Source organism: Macaca mulatta, chromosome 19 (assembly GCF_049350105.2).
Source record: "Macaca mulatta isolate MMU2019108-1 chromosome 19, T2T-MMU8v2.0, whole genome shotgun sequence".
Lineage (NCBI taxonomy): Eukaryota > Metazoa > Chordata > Mammalia > Primates > Cercopithecidae > Macaca > Macaca mulatta.
Window position 1 is genome coordinate 65,950,179 of NC_133424.1, and position 20,934 is coordinate 65,971,112.

General features: G+C 46.4%; 1 protein-coding gene and 7 non-coding genes across 10 annotated transcripts in view; 7 read left to right on the forward strand and 1 right to left on the reverse strand.

Annotated features, from left to right (window-relative positions):
* The window catches only part of NDUFA3 (NADH:ubiquinone oxidoreductase subunit A3), a 427,160-nt gene that overhangs the window by 41,845 nt on the left and 364,381 nt on the right, over positions 1–20,934 (forward strand). Inside the window, exon 1 of one of the 3 annotated variants that reach the window (XM_077981772.1) lies at positions 5,573–5,576. The exons of the other annotated variants lie outside the window; for them this stretch is intronic. The gene's annotated coding sequence lies outside the window, so the exon portion shown is untranslated. Of the gene's footprint in view, positions 1–5,572; positions 5,577–20,934 lie in introns of those variants that run through there. 3 annotated transcript variants of the gene reach the window in all.
* On the reverse strand, positions 372–474 carry LOC114674241 (U6 spliceosomal RNA). Its single transcript, XR_003725257.1, has one exon. It is a non-coding gene; the product is annotated as a U6 spliceosomal RNA (small nuclear RNA).
* On the forward strand, positions 869–954 carry MIR517A (microRNA mir-517a). The gene has a single exon (NR_032565.1). It is a non-coding gene; the product is annotated as a microRNA mir-517a (primary transcript).
* MIR519D (microRNA mir-519d) lies at positions 2,016–2,106 on the forward strand. Its single transcript, NR_032576.1, has one exon. It is a non-coding gene; the product is annotated as a microRNA mir-519d (primary transcript).
* MIR518A-1 (microRNA mir-518a-1) lies at positions 6,974–7,060 on the forward strand. The gene has a single exon (NR_032567.1). It is a non-coding gene; the product is annotated as a microRNA mir-518a-1 (primary transcript).
* Positions 9,027–9,116, forward strand: MIR520G (microRNA mir-520g). The gene has a single exon (NR_032583.1). It is a non-coding gene; the product is annotated as a microRNA mir-520g (primary transcript).
* Positions 13,835–13,944, forward strand: MIR518D-1 (microRNA mir-518d-1). The gene has a single exon (NR_128318.1). It is a non-coding gene; the product is annotated as a microRNA mir-518d-1 (primary transcript).
* On the forward strand, positions 16,499–16,557 carry MIR518G (microRNA mir-518g). The gene has a single exon (NR_128355.1). It is a non-coding gene; the product is annotated as a microRNA mir-518g (primary transcript).

Below are 20,934 nucleotides of genomic sequence, written 5' to 3' on the forward strand. Positions count from 1 at the left end.
TTTTTTTTCCCCCTGTAATTTTCAATATCGGAAAAGGCTGGGTATGGCAACTCTCACACCTGTAATTCCATCATTTTGGGAGGCCAAGGCAGGTGGATCACCTGAGGTTAGTTGTTCGAGACCAGCCTGGCCATCATGGAGAAACCCCATCTCTACTAAAAATACAAAAATTAGCTCGGAATGGTGGTAGTTCACACCTTTAATCCCAGCTACTCAGGAGGCTGAGGCAGGAGAATCCCTTGAAGCCGGGAGGCTGAGCTTTCAGTGAACTGCGATCGTGCTACTGAACTCCAGCCTGGGTAACAGAATGAGACTCCGTCTCAAAAAAAAAAAAAAAAAAAAAACAAAATAAAAATTAAAAAATTAAATAGATAAATATGGGACCATCATGAATTTGGTTGTCACGTTTGTGCAGGGGCCATGTTAATCTCTGTCATTCCAATTTTTTTTTATGTGCCCTGCCAAAGCAAGCACTGACGTGTAGGAATTACTGTTCCTATGAACATACAATATATGGTGCTTTCTTTGAGATATGGTCTCAAAAATGTATGATGTAGCCAGGCGCGGTGGCTCACGACTGTAATCTGAGCACCGTGGGAAGCCCACGTGGGTAGATCATCTGAGGTCAGGAGTTCAAGACCAGTCTGACCAACATGGCGAAAATCCATCTCTACTAAAAATACAACCAAAAAACAAACAAAAAAATTAGCCAGGTGTGGTGGTGGGTGCCTCTAATCCCAGCTACTCAGGAGACTGAGGCGGGAGAATCGCTTGAACCCAGGAGGCAGAAGTTGGTGTGAGCCGAGATAGCACCACCGCATCCAGCCTGGGCGACAGAGTGAGATTCCGTGTCAAAATAAAAGAAGAACTCATGCAGTGACCCTCTAGATGGAAGCACTGTCTGTGGTCTAAAAGAAAAGATCGTGCATCCTTTTAGAGTGTTACCGTTTGAGAGGAGCAACGGTGGAGTCGATGCTGATCACGGTAATACTTTTGCAGAGCGTGTTTATCGTCAGACTTGGGTGCTGGTGGGGTTCTGGGTTCTGTTTTTGATTTGAAATTTTTCCAGGACAGGCTTTCTGTTGCCCAGGCAGGAGTGGGTGGCACCTCCAACCGAGGTCTCTTGGGCTGAAGTGGTCTTTTGATTTTTTGATTTTTTGAGACGCGCTCTCGTTTGGTTGGGAGTGTAGTGGTAGCAGGATCTCTGCTCACCAGAAACTCTGCCTCCCAGCTTCCAGTGATTCTCCCATATCAGCCTGCCAAATCCTTGGGAGTTAGGAGCCCGCCATCATGTCCTGCACTCTTGTTGCCCATCCTGGAGAGCACTGGCACGATCCAGGCTCACTGCAACCTCTGCCTCCCAGGTTCCAGTGATTCTCCTGCCTCAGCCTCCCAGGTAGCTGGAATTACAGGCGCCTACTGCCCCACCCAGCTAATTTTTATGTTTTTAGTAGAGACCGGGTTTTACCATGTTGGCCAGGCTGGTATCCTGCTTTCAGGTGATCACTAGCGTTGGCCTCCCAAAGTACTGGGATTACAGGCGTGAGCCACCGCCTCTAATCTCAAGTGGTCCTTTTAAGTCAGCCTAGCCTGTGATCTATCCTGGAGGATGTTTGTGTGTGCAACAATGTATATTCTTCAACATTGTAGATTCCATTTTGGATGCTCCCATCGGGACTGTGTGTCCCTGGGCTGGAACTCCAGTGAACACTTGACTCAAACATCCATTGCTGTTCTCTAGAAATTCAGTGCAATTCTCTTGGTTGAAGATAAGGTATGTGTATTGGGCATTGCTTTTTCTCTTTGGGAACAAAACTCGGGAGGATCGTCCCTTGATGAGCAAGGCTAACCTGCTGAGCCTTTGAAGCAAGGAACTGGAGATGGTCCTTTTAGGGGTTTATGTTCTGGATACAGAAAACAGGCAAACAGGAGCAATAAATGCATCTTTATTGTTGTGTCCATTTTAACCTGGTCAAGGAAGATTTCAACAAAAAACCCAGAGTGCTGGAGCGAGATCCCAAGCTGTGACCCTCCAAAGGGAAGCACTTTCTGTTTGTTGTCTGAGAGAAAACAAAGTGCTTCCTTTTAGAGTGTGACCGCTTGGGAAAAGCAGCGTTCAGGATGGTGCTGATCTTGGTCATGCATTTGCAGAGCATGCTTGTCATCAGACTTGGATGATGGTGGGAGTCTGTTTCTGTTTTGCTTTCCTTTTTTTGTTTTTTATTTGTTTGTTTTTTTCTACGACAAGGTCTCTGTTGCCCAGGAGAGACTACAAAGGCACTTTTAACATAGGTCTCTTGGGCTCAGATGGTCCTTTTATGGGACACAGTCTTGCTCTGTGACCCAGGCTGGAGTACAGTGGTGCAATCTCAGCTCACTGCAACCTCCACCTCCTGGGTTCAAGCGATTCTCCTGCCTCAGCTTCCTGAGTAGCTGGGATTACGGGCGCCTGACATCACACTCGGCTAATATTTGTATTTTTCTTTTTTATTCATTCATTTATTTATTTTTGAGATGGAGTCTCGCTGTCACCCAGCCTGGAGGGCAGTGGCATGAACCTGACCTCTGCCTCTCGGGTTCAAGCAATTCTCCTGCCTCAATCTCCTGAGTAGCTGGAATTACAGGCACCTGCCACTACACCCGACTACTATTTGAATTTTTTTTTCTTTTTTTTTTTTTTTTTAAGTAAACTTGGGGTTTTACCATGTTGGCCAGGCTGGTCTCAAACCCCTGACCTCAAGTGACCCGCTGGCCTCGACCTCCCAAAGTGCTGAGAATACAGGCGTGAGCCACGGTGCATGGCCATCAACACCTTTTACTTTATGGAAATTATCTGGCACTGGGATAGAACCTCATGTGGGGTCAGGTGGAGTTGAAGGGACCTCAGCGTCCATTACAGATGGGACGTGCACTGCTTAGCAAGAGTACAGAGGTGGAGTGTGTGGGGTTTGAGTTTTCATTGGGGAAATGAAGCTGAAATCTTGGGTGCATGACCAGGTCATCTATGCAATGAGACGGGGTCTCACTATGCCGCCCAGGCTAAAGTGAGCTTGGATCCTCCTGCCTCTGCCCCTCCCCAGTCCTTGGTAGATGGGACTGCATGTGACTATTAACCCATGCACAGGCAAGAAGAAAGTAAGGACTATTCTTTGATTCACACCCGGCCCCCAGTTAAACTTGTATTTTAGATAAACGATGTATTTGAGATGTACTTGAACTACAAATGATTTACTGGTTAGGTGTGGATATCTGTTTGTTGGTTTATTTTTCCTAATTTTAAATATGAGACTAGTCTCCATGTGGTGGCTCTTGTCTGTAATTCCTGCACTTTGTGAGGCTGAGACAGGAGGATCACCTAAGGTCAGTTGTTTGAGACCAGCCTGGCCAACATGGTGAAACCCTGTCTGTTTCCATAGAAAAATCAGCCAGGCGTGGTTGTGCACACCTGTAATCCCGGCTACTCTGGAGGCTGCTCCTGAAGCCAGGAGGCTGAGCTTTCAGTGAGCTAAGATTGCGCCACTGCACTCCAGCCTGGGCAACAGAGGGAGATTCAGTCTCAAGAAAGTAAAAAATAGGCCGGGCACGGTGGCACATGCCTGTAATCCCAGCACTTTGGGAGGCCGAGACAGGAGGATCACCTGAGGTCGAGAGTTCAAGACCAACAGGGCCAACACGGCAAAGCCTCTTCTCTACTAAAAATACAAAAATTACCTAGGTGCAGTGGTACAGATCTGTGATTCCGGCTACTCGGAGGCTGAGAATCACTTGAACCCAGGAGGAGGAGATTTCAGTAAGCTGAAATCATGCCATTGCATTCCAGCCTGAGCCACAGAGTGAGATGCCATCTCAAAAATAAATAAATAAGTAAATAAATAAATAATAGAAATAAAATTAAATAAATAAAAATAAGTAGGTAGATATGGGACCATCATGAATTTGGGTGTCATGTTTATGCAACAGCCGGTGTAGTCTCTGTCATTCCAATTTTTTTATGTGCCCTGCCAAAGCAAGCACTTATGTGTAGGAATTATTTTTCCTGTGAGAATACAATATATGGAACTTTCTTTGACACAGGATCTCAGAAATATACATATATATAATATAATATATATATAATATAATCATACACAAAATACTGTTTAAATACAGGGAATACTCTGATATCACCTTGGGTATTTTTTTTGTTTCTTCGTGTGTGTGTTTTTTATTTGTTTGGTTGTTTTTGTTTGTTTGTTTGATTGCAGTGGCGCAATCTCGGCTCACTGCAAGCTCCGCCTCACAGGTTCACGCCATTCTCTTGCCTCAGCCTCCCGAGTAGCTGGGACCACAGGCGCCCACCACCACGCCCAGCTAATTTTTTTTTTTTTTTGTATTTTTAGTAGAGACGGGGTTTTGCCGTGTTAGCCAGGATGGTCTCGATCTCCTGACCTCATGATCCGCCCGCCTCGGCCTCCCAAAGTGCTGGGATTACAGGCATCAGCCACTGCACCCAGCCGATTGGTTATTTTTGAGACAAGGTCTGGCTCTGTCGCCCAGGATGGAGTGTAGTGGTGCGATCTCAGCTCACTGTAACCTCCACCTCCCACCTAAACCTGCTGAATGAGTGTCTACAGACACGCACCAGCACATCTGGCTAACTTTTGTGTTTTTCATACACATGGGGTTACACCATGTTGCTGGGGCTGGTCTCAAACTCCTGAGCTCATGTGATCCTCCCGTCTTGGCCCCCTGATGTGCTGGGATGAGAGGTGGGAGCCAGCCCGCGCCCCACGTACTTATGTATTTCTGTTCAGATTTTATTGAGTTTGTATGACCAAGCCTGTGGTCTATCCTGGAGGATGTTTGTGTGTGTGACAACGCATATTCTTCAACATCGTAGACTCCATTTTGGGTGTTCCCATCGGGACTATGTGTCCCTGGACTGGAACTCCAGGAACACTTGGCTCATAATCTATTCTGTAGGAATCTTGACCTATTCTCCTGGTTAAATATAAGCTATGTGTAATAGGCATTGCTTTTTCTTAGCAGACACAGAACTCAGGAGGATTGTCCTATGTTAAACAAGGCTAACCTGCTGATTCTTTGAAGCAAGGAACTGGAGATGGTCCTTTCAGCACCGCCACCACGCGCTGCTCCTTTTGTTTTTTGTTTTTTGTTTTTTTTTGTAGTAGAAAATGGGTTTCATCATGTTTGCCAGGCTAGTCTCAAATCCCTGACCTCAAGTGATCCGCCCGCCTCAGCCTCCCAAAGTGCTAAAAATACAGGCGTGAGCCACTGCGCTGAGCCATCAACACGTTTTACTCCATGGAAATGATACTGGCGCTGATTGACAGAACCTCACTTGGGGTCAGGTAGAGTTAAAAGGGACCTCAGGCCGGGCACAGTGGCTCACGCCTGTAATCCCAGCACTTTGGGAGGCTGAGGTGGGTGGATCACCTGAGGTCAGGAGTTCAAGACCAGCCTAACCAAAATGCAGAAACCTCGTCTCTACTAAATTAGCCGGACATGGTGACACATGCCTGTAGTCCCAGCTACTGGGGAGGCAGAGGCAGGAGAATCGATTGAACCCCGGGGGGCGGAGGTCGCGGTGAGCCAAGATTGTGCCATTGTATTCCAGCCTGGACAACAAGAGCAAAACTCCATCTCTAAATAAATAAAACGATATTAAATAAACATTAAACATTAAAAAATAAAAATAAATAGATAAATATGAGATCATCATGAATTTGGGTGAAACCTTTGCGCAGGGACCAGGGTAATTTTTGTCATTCCAGTTTTTTTACGCATGCCGCCAAAGCAAGCACTTACGTGTAGGGAGCACTCTTCCTGTGGGCATACAATATATGGAAGTTTCTTTTTTTCTTTTTTCTTTTATTGAGACTGAGTTTTGCTGTTGTTGCACAGGCTGAAGTGCAATGGTGTGATCTCGGCGCCCCGCAATGTCCGCCTCCTGGGTTAAAGCCATTCTCCTACCTCAGCCTCCTGAGTAACTGGGTTATACGCATACACCACCAGGGCTAGCTAATTTGTTGTATTTTCAGTAGAGACGGGATTTCTCCATGTTGGTCAGGCTGGTCTCGAACTCCCGAGTTCAGGTGATCCGCCCACTTTGGCTTTCCAGCACCACAGCTGGCCTTCATATATTCTTACATATATAATATCATACACACACAAAATACTACACACAGAATACTCATATCACTTTGGGCATTTTGTTGTTTGTGTGTGTGCATTGTTTGTTTTTGAGACAAGATCTGGCTCTGTCACCTATGCTGGAGTGCAGTGGTGTGATCTCGGCTTCCTGCAACCTCCACCTCCCACCTCAGCCTCCTGAATTAGTGTCTACAGGCATGCACCACGACACCTGGCTCACTGTTGTATTTTTACAGATGAGGTTTTATGATGTTTCCCAGGCTGGTGTCTGAGCTCAAGTGATCCTCCAGCCTTGGCCTACTTAAGTGCTGCAGTTAGAGGTGTGAGCCACTGTGCCCCACCTGTCCTTGTGTGTCTCTGTTCAAATGTTATTGAGGAGCTTTTACAGCATAACGTGGTCTATGCTGGAGAATGTTAGTGTGTGAGACAATGTCTGTTCTTCAACATCTTAGATTCCATTTTACATGCTCCCATTGGGACTGTGTGTCCCTGTCCTGGAACTCAAGTGAACACTTGGCTCAAAATCCATTGCTGTTCTCTAGAAATCCTGCCTAATTCTCTTTGTAAAATATAAGGTATATGTAGTAAGCGTTGCTTTTTCTCTTTGAAGGCAGAACTCAGGAAGATTGCCCCTTGATGAACAAGGCTAACCTGCTGAATGTTCGAAGCAAGGAAGTGGAGATGGTCTTTGTATCGGTTTATGTTCTGGATTCCAGAAAACGTGAAAACGGGACCAATAAACGCATCTTTATTTTTGTGTCCATTTTGACCAGGTCGAGGAAAATTTCCAGAAGAAACCCAGAGTGCTGGAGCGAGAAGATCTCATGCTGTGACCCTACAAAGGGAAGCCCTTTCTGTTGTCTAAACGAAAAGAAAGTGCTTCTCTTTGCTGGGTTACGGTTTGAGAAAAGCAACGTTGAAGTCGATGCTGATCTTGGTAATACATTTGCAGTGCATGCTTATCACGCTTGAACCATGGTGGGGTTGTGTTTTGGTTTTGCTTTTTTATTCTAAGGCTTTGTGCTACGCATGCTGCAGTGCGGTGACATGTCTGATATATCTCTTGGATTCAAATGGTCAGCCTGGGTGACACAGTGAAATTCCGTCTCAAAAAATAAACAAATGAATAAACATACAAAATAAAGCCGGGCGTGGTGGCTCATGCCTGTAATCCCAGCACTTTGGGAGGCTGATGCGGGTAGATTATCTCAGGTCAGGAGTTTGAGACCAGTCTGACCAACATGGTGAAAATCCGTCTCTACTAAAAATACAACAACAAAAAAAAATTAGCCCAGTGTGGTGGTGGGCACCTGTAATCTCAGCTACTCGGGAGGCTGAGGCAGGAGAATCGCTTGAACCCGGGAGGCAGAGGTTGCAGTGAGCCAAGATTGTGCCACTGCACTCCAACCTGGGTGACAGAGTGAGACTCCATCTCAAAAAAAAACAAAACAAAAAAAAAGCCAGGCGCGGTGACTCACACCTGTAATCCCAGCACTTTGAGAGTCCGAGGTGGGCGGATCACGAGGTCAGGAGATGGAGACCATGCTGGCTAACACAGTGAAACCCCGTCTCTATTTAAAAATACAAAAAATTAGCCAGGCGTGGTGGCGGGCACCTGTAGTCCCAGCTACTCGGGAGGCTGAGGCGTGAGAATGACTTGAACCTAGGAAGTGGAGCTTGCAGTGAGCCGAGATGGTGCCATTGAACTCCAGCCTCGGCGACAGAGCAAGACTCCGTCTCGAAAAAAAAAAAAAACCCAGAGTAGTGAAGCAAGAAGATCTCCTCATGCTGTGACACTCTAAATGGAAGCACTGTCTGTGTTCTAAGAAAAGATCGTGCAGCCCTTTAGAGTGTTACTGTGTGAGAAAAGCAACGGTGAAGATGCTGCTGACCTTGGTGGTACATTTGCAGAGTGTGTTTATCGTTAGACTTGCATGATCCTGGGGTTCTGTTTGTTTGTTTTTTTCCAAGACAGGCTTTCGGTTGCCCAGGCGGGAGTGGGTGGCACCTTCAACCGAGATCTCTTGGGCTGAAGTGGTGCTCTTTTTATTTTTTGATTTTTTTTGAGATGCATTCTCACTCTGTTGTCCAGGCTGGAGTGCAGTAGGAGGATCTCTGTTGACCGGAAACTCCGTCTCCCAGGTTCCAGCGGTTCTCCCACCTCAGCCTGCTGAATAGTTGGGAACACAGATGCCTGCCATCGTGTCCTACTAGTTATTATTATTTTGTTGTTGTTGTTGAGATGGAGTTTCACTCTTGAGGTCCAGGCTGGAGTGCAGTGGTGCAATCTAGGCTCACTTCAACCTCCGCCTCCTGGGTTCAAGCAATTGTCCTACTGCAGCCTCCCAGGTAGCTGGGATTACAGGTGCCTACCGCCCCTCCCAGCCAATTTTTTTTTTTGTTTTTAGTAGATACGGGATTTCACCATGTTGGTCAGGCTGGTCTCAAACTTCTGACCTTAGGTGATCCAACAGCCTTGGCCTCCCAAAGAGCTGGGCATGAGCCACCGCCCCTAATCTCAAGCGGTCCTCTACAGTCAGCCTAGACTGTGATCTATCCTGGAAAGTGTTTGCGTGTGTGACAATGTATATTCTTCAACATCAGCCCAATTCTCTTGGTTAAATGTAAGGTATGAGTAGTAGGTATTCCTTTTTCTCTTTAGGGACAAAACTCAGGAGGATTGCCTCTTGATGAACAAAGCTAACCTGCTGAGCCTTTGAAGCAAAGAACTGGAGATGGTCCTTTTAGGGGTTTATGTTCTGGATTCCAGAAGATATGCAAACAGGGCCAATAAATGCATCTTTATTTTGTGTCTCTTTTAACCCGGTCCAGGAAAATTCCAACAAGGAACGCAGAGTGCTGGAGTGGGAAGATCCCATGCTGTGGCCCTCTAGAGAAAGCACTTTCTGTTTGTTGTCTGAGGAAAAACAAAGTGCTTCCCTTCAGAGTGTGGCTGTTTGGGAAATGCCACGTTCAAGATGGTGCTGATCTTGGTCATGCATTTGCAGAGCATGCTTGTCATCAGACTTGGAGGATGTTGGGAGTCTGTTTTGTTTTTGAGGGTCTCTGTGGCCCAGGCTGGAGTACAGAGGCACTTCCAACCTAGGTTTCTTGGGCTCAGATGGCCTTCCTTTTTGGGACAGTCTTGCTCTGTGACCCAGGCTGGCGTGCAGTGGTGCGGTCTTGGCTCACTGCAACCTCCACCTCCTGGGTTCAAGCGATTCTCCTGCCTCAGCTTCTGAATAGCTGGGATTACAGGCGCCCGACATCACACTCGGCTAATATTTGTATTTTTCTTTTTTATTCATTCATTTATTTTTGAAATAGAGTCTTGTTGTTACCCCAGCTGGAGGGCGGTGGCATGATCCTGGCTGACTCCAGCTTCTGCCTCTCAGGTTCATGCAGTTCTGCCTCAGTCTCCTGAGTAGATGGAACTACAGGTGCCTGCCACCACGCCTGGCTACGTTTGAATTTTTTTTTTTTTTTTTAGAAGAAACGGGTTTTGCCAGGTTGGCCAGGCTGGTCTCAACCCCTGACCTCAAGTAAGCCCCTCATCTTGGCCTCTGAAAATGCTGAGAATACAAGCATGAGACACCACGCGGCCATCACCACCTTTTACTTTATGGAAATTTTTCTGGCACTGGGATAGAACCTCACGTGGGGTCAGGTGGAGTTGAAGGGACCTCAGTGTCCCCTGCAGATGGGATGTGCATGGCTCAGCAGGAGCACGGAGGCGGAGTGCATGGGGCTTCAGTGTTTATTGGGGAAATGAAGCTGAACTCTTGGATGCATGACCAGGAGATAAATGCATGAGACGGGGGGTCTCACTATGCTGTCCAGGCTAAAGTGGGCTTAGATCCTCCTGCCTCTGCCCCTCCCCAGTCCTTGGTAGGTGGGACTACATGTAAATATTAACCCATGCACAGGCAGGAAGAAAATTAAGGACCATTTTTTGGTTCACCCCAGCCCTCAGTTAAACTTGCATTTTAGATAAACAATGTGTTTGAAATGTACTTGAACAACAAATGATTTGCTGTTAAGGTGTGGACATCTTTTTTTTTCTTTTTTCTTATTTTAAATATGGGACTAGTCCAGGTATGGTGGCTCCCACCTGTAATTCCAGCGCTTTAGGAGGCCAAGACAGGAGGGTCATCTGAGGTCAGTTGTTCAAAACCACACTGGCCAACATGGTGAAACCCTGTCCATACTTAAAATACAAAAATCAGCCAGGCGTGGTCACGCACACGTATAATCCCAGCTACTCTGGAGGCTGAGTCGGAAGTCTCTCTTGAAGCCAGGAAGCTGAGCTTTCAGTGAGCTGAGATTGCGCCACTGCACTTTAGTCTGGGCAACTGAGTCTCGGTCTCAACAAAGTAAAACATAGTCCAGGCGTGGTGGCACACACCTGTAATCCCAGCACTTTGGGAGGCCGAGATGGGAGAATCACCTGAGGTCAGGAGTTCAAGACCCAACGGGGCCAACATGGCAAAGCCTCGTCTCTACTAAAAATACAAAAATGAGCTGGGTGCAGTGGTGCACATCTGTGATTTCAGCTACTCAGGAGGCTGAGGCAGGAGAATTCACTTGAACCCAAGAGAGATTTCAGTGAGCTGAAATCACGCCATTGTATTCCAGCCTGGGCCACAGAGCAAGATTCTGTCTCACAACTATACAAAATAAATAATAAAATTTTAAAAATAAAAACGGATAGTTAAAGACGGGACCATCATGAATTTGAGTGTCACTTTTGTGCAGGGGCCAGGGTAATCTCTGTCATTCCAATTTTTTTTATGTGCATTGCCAAAGCAAGAATTCGTGTAGGTGGCCGGGCGCGGTGGCTCACACCTGTAATCCCAGCACTTTGGGAGGCCAAGGCGGGCGGATCACGAGGTCAAGACCGTCCTGGCTAACACGGTGAAACCCCGTCTCTACTACAAATACAAAAAATTAGCCGGGCATGGTGGTGGGCGCCTGTAGTCCCAGCTACTCGGGAGGCTGAGGCAGGAAAATGGCGTGAACCCGGGAGGAGGAGCTTGCAGTGAGCGGAGATTGCACCATTGCACTCCAGCCTGGGTGACAGAGCGAGACTCCGTCTCAAAAAAAAAAAAAGAATTCGTGTAGGAATCATTCTTCCTGTGGGCATACAATGTATGGAACTTTCTGTGAGACAGGGTCTCAAAAATATGTATATTTTATCATATTCTTCCATATAATACCATGTACACATAAAATTCTGTTCTAAATATAGAGAATATTCTGATATCACCTTGGGTATTTTTTGTTTCTTTGTGTGTGTGTGTTTTATTTGATTGGTTGGTTATTTCTGAGACAAGGTCTGGCTCTATTGCCCAGGCTAGAGTGTAGTGTGGTGCCATCTCAGCTCACTGCAACCTCCACCTCCCACCTCAGCCTTCTGAATTCCTGTCTACAGGCACACACCACACACCACCATATCTGGCGAACTTTTGTATTTTTTGTATGGATGAGGTTTCACTGTGTTGTCCAGGCTGGTCTTGAACTCCTGAGCTCAAGTGATCCTCCCACCTCGGCCTCCTAAAGTGCGACTAGTAGTGTGAGCCACCATGTCTCACCCCTACTTGTGTGTTTCTGCTTAAATTTTATTGAGGCACTTTTACAGTATAGCCTGTGGTCTATCCTGGGGAATGTTTGTGTGTGTGACAATGTATATTCTTCGACATCTTAGATTCCATTTAGGATGCTCCCATTGGGACTCTGTGTTCCTGTATAGGAACTCAAGTGAACACCTGGCTTAAAATCCATTGCTCTTTAGAGATTTAGCCCAGTTATCTTGGTTAAAGATAAGGTATGTCTAGTCGGCACTGGTTTTTCTTTCTGGAGAAAAATCTTAGGAGACATTCCTCTTGATGAACAAGGCTAACTGCTGAGCCTTTGAGGCATGGGACCTGGAGATGATCCTGTTAGGGGTTTATGTTTTGGATTCAGGAAACACGCAAACAGGACACAAAAATGCATCTTTATTTTTGTGTCTGTTTTAACCAGGCCAGGGAGGATTCCAACACCATGTCCATGGTGCTGACGCAAGAAGATCTCGTGCTGTGACCCTTTAGAGGGAAGCACTTTCTGTTGTCTGAAAACAAAGAATGTGCATCCTTTCAGAGGGTTACTCTTTGAGAAGAGCAACGTTTAAATTGATGTTGATCTTGGTAATACATTTGCAGAGCACGCTTATCATCAGACTTGGCCGATGGTGGTGTTCTCTTTTTGTTTTTGTTTTCTACAACAGGATGTCTGTTGCCCAGGCTAGAGTGCGGTGGCACTTCCAACCTAGATCTCTTGGGTTTGAATGGTCCTCTCCTTTGGGGCAGAGTCTTGCTCTGTGACCCAGGCTGGAGTGCAATGGCAGGAATTCTGCTCACTGCAAGCTCCGCCTCCCGGGCTCAAGTGATTCTCCTGCCTCAGTTTTCTGAGAAGCTGGGATTACAGGCGCTCACCACTACCCCCAGCTAATATTTGTAGTTTTCTTTATTATTCTTTTTTTATTTTCATTTTTGAGACGAAGTCTCACTGTTGCCTAGGGTGTACTGCAGTGGCGCAATCTGGGCTCACTACAACCTTCGCCTCCCAGGTTCAAGCAATTCTCCTGCCTCAGCCTCCCGAGTAGCTGGAATTACAGAAACACGCTGCCATGCCCAGCTACTTTTTGGATTTTTTTTTAGTAGAGAAGGAGTTTCGCCATGTTGGCCAGACTGGTCTCAAACTGCTGACCTCATGTGAGCCGCCTACCTCAGCCTCCCAAAGTGCTGGGATTACAGCCATGAGCCACTGCACCCGACCATCATATACTCTTATATATAATATCATATACACACAAAATACTCTTCTACACACACAGAATACTCTTATATCACTTTGGGTATTTTTTTGTTTGTATATGTGTGTGTGTTTTCTGTTTGTTTGTTTGTTTATGAGATAAGGTCTGCCTGTGTCACCCAGTCTGGAGTGCAGTTGTGCGATCTCAGCTCACTGCAACCTCCGCCTCCCACCTAATCCTGCTGAATTAGTGTCAACAGGCGTGCACCACCACACCTGGCTCACTTTTGTATTTTTTGTACACATGGGGTACCATGTTGCCGGGGCTGGTCTCAAACTCTTGAGCTCAGGTGATCCTCCCGTCGTGGCCTCCTAAAGTGCTGTGATTAGAGGTGTGAGCCACCGTGCCACACCTGTACTTATGTATTTAGGTTCAAACTGTATTGAGGAGTTTTTACAGCCTAACCTGTGATCTACCCTGCAGGATGTTTGTGTGTGAAACAATGTATGTTCTTGAACATCGTAGATTCCATTTTGGATGCTCCCTTCGTGACTGTGTGTCCCTGTCCTGGAACTCAAGTGAACACTTGGCTCTCCATCCTTTGCTGTTCTCTAGAAATCCAGCTCAATTCTCTTGGTTAAAGATAAGGTATGTGTACTGGGCATTGCTTTTTCTTTCTAGAGACGAAACTCAAGAGGATTGGCCCTTGATGAACAAGGCTAACCTGCTGATTCTTTGAAGCAAGAAACTGGAGGTGGTCCTTTTAGGGGTTTATGTTCTGGATTTCAGAAAACATGCAAACAGGGCCAATAAATGCATTTTTATTTTTGTGTCCATTTTAACCCGGTGAAGAAAGATTCCAACAAAAAACCCACAGGTCTGGAGCAAGAAGATCTCATGATGTGACTCTCTAGAGGAAAGCGCTTACTGTTGGCTAAAAAAATAGGAAGCGCTTCTCTTTAGAGTGTTACGCTTTGAGAAAAGCAACGCGGATCTTGGTAATACATTTGCAGAGTGAGCCGCCTACCTCGGCCTCCCAAAGTGCTGAGATTACAAGCGTGAACCACCTCACCCATCCTCAAGTGGTCCTCTTGACTCAGCCTCCCACGTAGTTGGGACTACATGGGACGTGCCACCACACTTGGCTGAGTTTTTAATTTTTCATCCAGATGTGGTCTCTGTTGCTCAGGAAGGTCCCAACTCCTGAGCTCAAGCGATGCCACCAGTGTGAGCCACGTTCTGCTGCTGACCCATTTCAAAGATAGTTGACGTGGCCAGGCAATATGGGGCACAGAGTCCCAGCTACTGCAGATGCCGCGGTGGGAGGCTCCTTTGATTTCCAGACTATACCATGCACTGATCACACCTTGTTTCGTTTGTTTGTTTGTTTGTTTGTTGTTTGTTTGTTTGACAGAGTCTCAGTTTGTTGCCCTGGCTGAAGTGCAATGGTGTGATCTTGGCTCACTGCCACCTCTGCCTCCAAGGTTCACGTGATTCTCCTGCCTCACCCTCCAAAGTAGCTGCGATTACGGGCGTGCGCCAGCACACCCAGCTCCGTTTTTGCATTTGGTAGAGACACGTTTTCACCATGTTGGTCAGGCTGGTCTCGAACTCCTGATCTCAGGTGATCTACCTGCCTCGGCCCCCCAGAGAGCTGGGATTATAGGCGTGAGCCACTGCGCCCGGCCTGTATTTCCTAATTTTAAATCTGGGACCCATGATGAATTTGGATGTCATTTTGTTCAGGGGACATGGAAATCTCTGTCATTCCAATGTTTTTAATGCTGTTCTGTGTAGGAATTATTCTTCCTGTGAGCAAACAACATAGAGACCTTTCTTTTTTTGATACTGGGTCTCAAAACTATATAATATACATTTTATTATATTGTCTGATATTGATCATATAATCATATACACAGAAAATACTCTTGTATACACAGAGAATATTCATATCACTTTGGAGTTTTTTTGTGTGTGTGCATTTTGGGGATTTTGGGGTTTGTTTGTTCTGTTTTGTTTTGAGACAACATCTGGCTCTGTTGCCCATGCTGGAGTGCAGTGGTGCAATCCGGCTCCCTGTAACCTCCACCTCCCACCTCAGCCTCCTAAAGAACTGAATACAGGCGTGGACCACCACACCTGACTAACTTTTGTATTTTTTGTACACACAGGGTTTATCGTGTTTCCCAGGCTGGACTGGAACTCCTGAGCTCCAGTGATCCTCCCGACTTGGCAAGTGCTGGGGTTAGAGGTATGAGCCGCTGTGACCCACCGTACTTGAATTTTTTGTATCCAGATGTTATCGAGGAGCTTTTATGGCCTAAACTGTGGTCTATCCTAGAGGATGTTTGTGTGTATGACAATATATAGTCTTCATTTTTTTTTTCTTTTTTTGAGAGGGAGTTTCGCTCCTCTCGCCTAGGCTGGAGTGTAATGACGTGATCTCGGTTCACTGCAACCTTCCGCCTCCTGGGTTCAAGCCATTCTCCTGCCTCAGCCTCCTGAGTAGCTGGGATTACAGGTACCCGCCACCATGCCCAGCTAAGTTTGTATTTTTAGTAGAGACAGGAGTCTCCGTGTTGGCCAGGCTGGTCTCAGACTCCCGACCTCCGGTGATCCACTCACCTTGGCCTCCCAAGGTGCGGGATAACAGCCATGAGCCACTGCGCCCGACCATCATATATTCTAATCATATGTATAATATCATATACACACAAAATACTCTTCTACACACACAGAATACTCTTATATCACTTTGGGTATTTTTTTGTTTGTGTGTTTTTTGTTTGTTTGTTTATGAGATAAGGTCTGCCTGTGTCACCCAGTCTGGAGTGCAGTTGTGCGATCTCAGCTCACTGCAACCTCCGCCTCCCACCTAATCCTGCTGAGTTAGTGTCTACATGCATGCACCACCACACCTGGCTCACTTTTGTATTTTTTGTACACATAGGGCTACACCACGTTGCCGGGGCTGGTCTCAAACTCGAGCTCAGGTGATCCTCCCGTCATGGCCTCCTAAAGTGCTGTGATTAGAGGTGTGAGCCACCGTGCCACACCTGTACTTGTGTATTTAGGTTCACACTGTATTGAGGAGTTTTACGGCCTAACTTGTGGTCTACCCTGCAGGATGTGTGTGTGTGAGACAATGTATGTTCTTGAACATCGTAGATTCCATTTTGGATGCTCCCTTCGTGACTGTGTTTCCCTGTCCTGGAACTCAAGTGAACACTTGGCTCTCCATCCATTGCTGTTCTCTAGAAATCCAGCTCAATTCTCTTGGTTAAAGATAAGGTATGTGTACTGGGCATTGCTTCTTCTTTCTAGAGACAAAAACTCAGGAGGATTGTCCCTTGATGAACTAGGCTAACCTGCTGATTCTTTGAAGCAAGAAACTGGAGGTGGTCCTTTTAGGAGTTTATGTTCTGGATTTCAGAAAACATGCAAACAGGGCCAATAAATGCATTTTTATTTTTGTGTCCATTTTAACCCGGTGAAGGAAAATTCCAACAAAAAACCCACAGGTCTGGAGCAAGAAGATCTCATGATGTGACTCTCTAGAGGAAAGCGCTTTCTGTTGGCCAAAAGAATAGGAAGCACTTCCCTTTAGAGTGTTACGCTTTGAGAAAAGCAACGCGGATCTTGGTAATACATTTGCAGAGTGAGCCGCCTACCTCGGCCTCCCAAAGTGCTGAGATTACAAGCGTGAACCACCTCACCCATCCTCAAGTGGTCCTCTTGACTCAGCCTCCCACGTAGTTGGGACTACATGGGACGGGCCACCACACTTGGCTAAGTTTTTAATTTTTCATCCAGATGTGGTCTCTGTTGCTCAGGAAGGTCCCAACTCCTGAGCTCAAGCAATGCCACTGGTGTGAGCCACGTTCTGCTGCTGACCCATTTCAAAGATAGTTGACGTGGCCAGGCAATGTGGGGCACAGAGTCCCAGCTACTGCAGATACCGGGGTGGGAGGCTCCTTTGATTTCCAGACTATACCATGCACTGATCACACCTCGTTTAGACTTTTTGTTTGTTTGTTTGTTTGTTTGTTTGTTTAACAGAGTCTCAGTTTGTTGCCCTGGCTGAAGTGCAATGGTGTGATCTTGGCTCACTGCCACCTCTGCCTCCAAGGTTCACGTGATTCTCCTGCCTCACCCTCCAAAGTAGCTGTGATTACGGGCGTGCGCCAGCACACCCAGCTCAGTTTTGGTGTTTGGTAGAGGCACGTTTTCACCATGTTGGTCGGGCTGGTCTTGAACTCCTGATCTCAGGTGATCTACCTGCCTCGGCCTCCCAGAGAGCTGGGATTATAGGCGTGAGCCACCACGCCCGGCCTGTATTTCCTAATTTTAAATCTGGGACCCATGATGAATTTGGATGTCACTTTGTTCCGGGGACATGGGAATCTCTGTCATTCCAATGTTTTTAATGCTGTTCTGTGTAGGAATTATTCTTCCTGTGAGCAAACAACATAGAGACCTTTCTTTTTTTGATAATGGGTCTCAAAACTATATAATATACATTTTATTATATTGTCTGATATTGATCATATAATCATATACACAGAAAATACTCTTCAATACACAGAGAATACTCATCACTTTGGGGTTTTTTTGTTTGTGTGCCTTTTGGGGATTTTGGGGTTTTTTTTTTTTGCATGTTTGTTTGGTTTTGAGACAACATCTGGCTCTGTTGCCCATGCTGGGGTGCAGTGGTGCGATCCGGCTCCCTGTAACCTCCACCTCCCACCTCAGCCTCCTAAAGAAATGAATACAGGCGTGGACCACCACACCGGACTAACTTTTGTATTTTTTGTACACACAGGGTTTACCGTGTTTCCCAGGCTGGACTGGAACTCCTGAGCTCAAGTGATCCTCCCGACTTGACAAGTGCTGGGGTTAGAGGTATGAGCCGCCATGACCCACCGTACTTGAATTTTTTGTATCCAGATGTTATCGAGGAGCTTTTATGGCCTAAACTGTGGACTATCCTGGAGGATGTTTGTGTGTGAGACAATGTATGTTCTCGAACATCATAGATTCCATTTTGGATGCTCCCTTCGTGACTGTGTGCTCCTGTCCTGGAACTCAAGTGAACACTTGGCTCTCCATCCATTGCTGTTCTCTAGAAATCCAGCTCAATTCTCTTGGTTAAAGATAAGGTATGTGTACTGGGCATTGCTTTTTCTTTCTAGAGACGAAACTCATGAGGATTGCCCCTTCATGAACAAGGCTAACCTGCTGATTCTTTGAAGCAAGAAACTGGAGGTGGTCCTTTTAGGGGTTTATATTCTGGGTTTCAGAAAACATGCAAACAGGGCCAATAAATGCATTTTTATTTTTGTGTCCATTTTAACCCGGTGAAGGAAGATTCCAACAAAAAACCCACAGGTCTGGAGCAAGAAGATCTCATGATGTGACCCTCTAGAGGAAAGCGCTTACTGTTGGCTAAAAAAATAGGAAGCGCTTCTCTTTAGAGTGTTACGCTTTGAGAAAAGCAACGCGGATCTTGGTAATACATTTGCAGAGTGAGCCGCCTACCTCGGCCTCCCAAAGTGCTGAGATTACAAGCGTGAACCACTTCACCCATCCTCAAGTGGTCCTCTTGACTCAGCCTCCCACATAGTTGGGACTACATGGGACGTGCCACCACACTTGGCTGAGTTTTTAATTTTTCATCCAGATGTGGTCTCTGTTGCTCAGGAAGGTCCCAACTCCTGAGCTCAAGCGATGCCACCGGTGTGAGCCACGTTCTGCTGCTGACCCATTTCAAAGATAGTTGACGTGGCCAGGCAATATGGGGCACAGAGTCCCAGCTACTGCAGATGCCGCGGTGGGAGGCTCCTTTGATTTCCAGACTATACCATGCACTGATCACACCTTGTTTCGTTTGTTTGTTTGTTGTTTGTTTGTTTGACAGAGTCTCAGTTTGTTGCCCTGGCTGAAGTGCAATGGTGTGATCTTGGCTCACTGTCACCTCTGCCTCCAAGGTTCACGTGATTCTCTTGCCTCACCCTACAAAGTAGCTGTGATTCCGGGTGTGCGCCAGCACACACAGCTCAGTTTTGGTGTTTGGTAGAGACAGGTTTTCACCATGTTGGTCGGGCTGGTCTTGAACTCCTGATCTCAGGTGATCTACCTGCCTCGGCCTCCCAGAGAGCTGGGATTATAGGCGTGAGCCCCTGCGCCCGGCCTGTATTTCCTAATTTTAAATCTGGGACTCACGATGAATTTGGATGTCACTTTGTTCGGGGGACATGGGAATCTCTGTCATTCCAATGTTCCTGTGAGCAAACAACATAGAGACCTTTCTTTTTTTGATACTGGGCCTCAAAACTATATAATATACATTTTATTATATTGTCTGATATTGATCATATAATCATATACACAGAAAATACTCTTCTATACACAGAGAATACTCATATCACTTTGAGGTTTCTGTGTGTGTGTGCATTTTGGGGATTTTGGGGGTGTTTTGTTTTGAGACAACATCTGGCTCTGTTGCCCATGCTGGGGTGCAGTGGTATAGTCCGGCTCCCTGTAACCTCCACCTCCCACCTCAGCCTCCTAAAGAACTGAATACAGGCGTGGACCACCACACCTGACTAACTTTTGTATTTTTTGTACACACAGGGTTTACCGTGTTTCCCAGGCTGGACTGGAACTCCTGAGCTCCAGTGATCCTCCCGACTTGGCAAGTGCTGGGGTTAGAGGTATGAGCCGCCGTGACCCACCGTACTTGTATTTTTCTATCCACATGTTATCGAGGAGCTTTTATGGCCTAAACTGTGATCTATCCTGGAGGATGTTTGTGCATATGACAATATATAGTCTTCATTTTTTCTTTTTTCTTTTTTTGAGAGGGAGTTTTGCTCCTGTAGCCTAGGCTGGAGAGTAATGACGTGATCTCGGTTCACTGCAACCTCCGCCTCCTGGGTTCAAGCGATTCTCCTGCCTCAGCCTCCTGAGTAGCTGGGATTACAGGCACCCGCCACCACACCCAGCTAAGTTTGTATTTTTAGTAGAGACGGGCGTCTCCATGTTGGCCAGGCTGGTCTCAGACTCCCGACCTCCGGTGATCCACCCTCTTTGGCCTCCCAAAGTGTTGGGATTACAGCCGTGAGCCACTGCGCCCGACCTTCATATATTCTTATCATATATATAATATCATATACACACAAAATACTCTTCTACACACACAGAGTGCCCTTATATCACTTTGGGTATTTTTTTGTTTGTATTGTGTGTGTGTTTTTTGTTTGTTTGTTTATGAGATAAGGTCTGGCTGTGTCACCCAGTCTGGAGTGCACTTGTGCGATCTCGGCTCACCTCCCACCTAATCCTGCTGAATTAGTGTCTCCAGGCCTGCACCACCACACCTGGCTCACTCACCTGGTTCACATGGGGTTACACCATGTTGCCGGGGCTGGTCTCAAAGTCTTGAGCTCAGGTGATCCTCCCGTCGTGGCCTCCTAAAGTGCTGTGATTAGCGGTGTGAGCCACCGTGCCACACCTGTACTTGTGTATTTAGGTTCAAATTGTATTGAGGAGTTTTTACAGCCTAACCTGTGGTCTACCCTGCAGGATGTTTGTGTGTGAAACAATGTATGTTCTTGAACATCGTAGATTCCATTTTGGATGCTCCCTTCGTGACTGTGTGTCCCTGTCCTGGAACTCAAGTGAACACTTGGCTCTCCATCCATTGCTGTTCTCTAGAAATCCAGCTCAATTCTCTTGGTTAAAGATAAGGTATGTGTAGTGGGCATTGCTTCTCCTTTCTAGAGACAAAACTCAGGAGGATTGTCCCTTGATGAACAAGGCTAACCTGCTGATTGTTTGAAGCAAGGAACTGGCGATGGTCCTTTTAGGGGTTTATGTTCTGGATTTCAGAAAACATGCAAACAGGGCCAATAAATGTATGTTTATTTTTGTGTCCATTTTAACCCAGTGAAGGAAGATTCCAACAAAAAACCCAGAGTGCTGGAGCA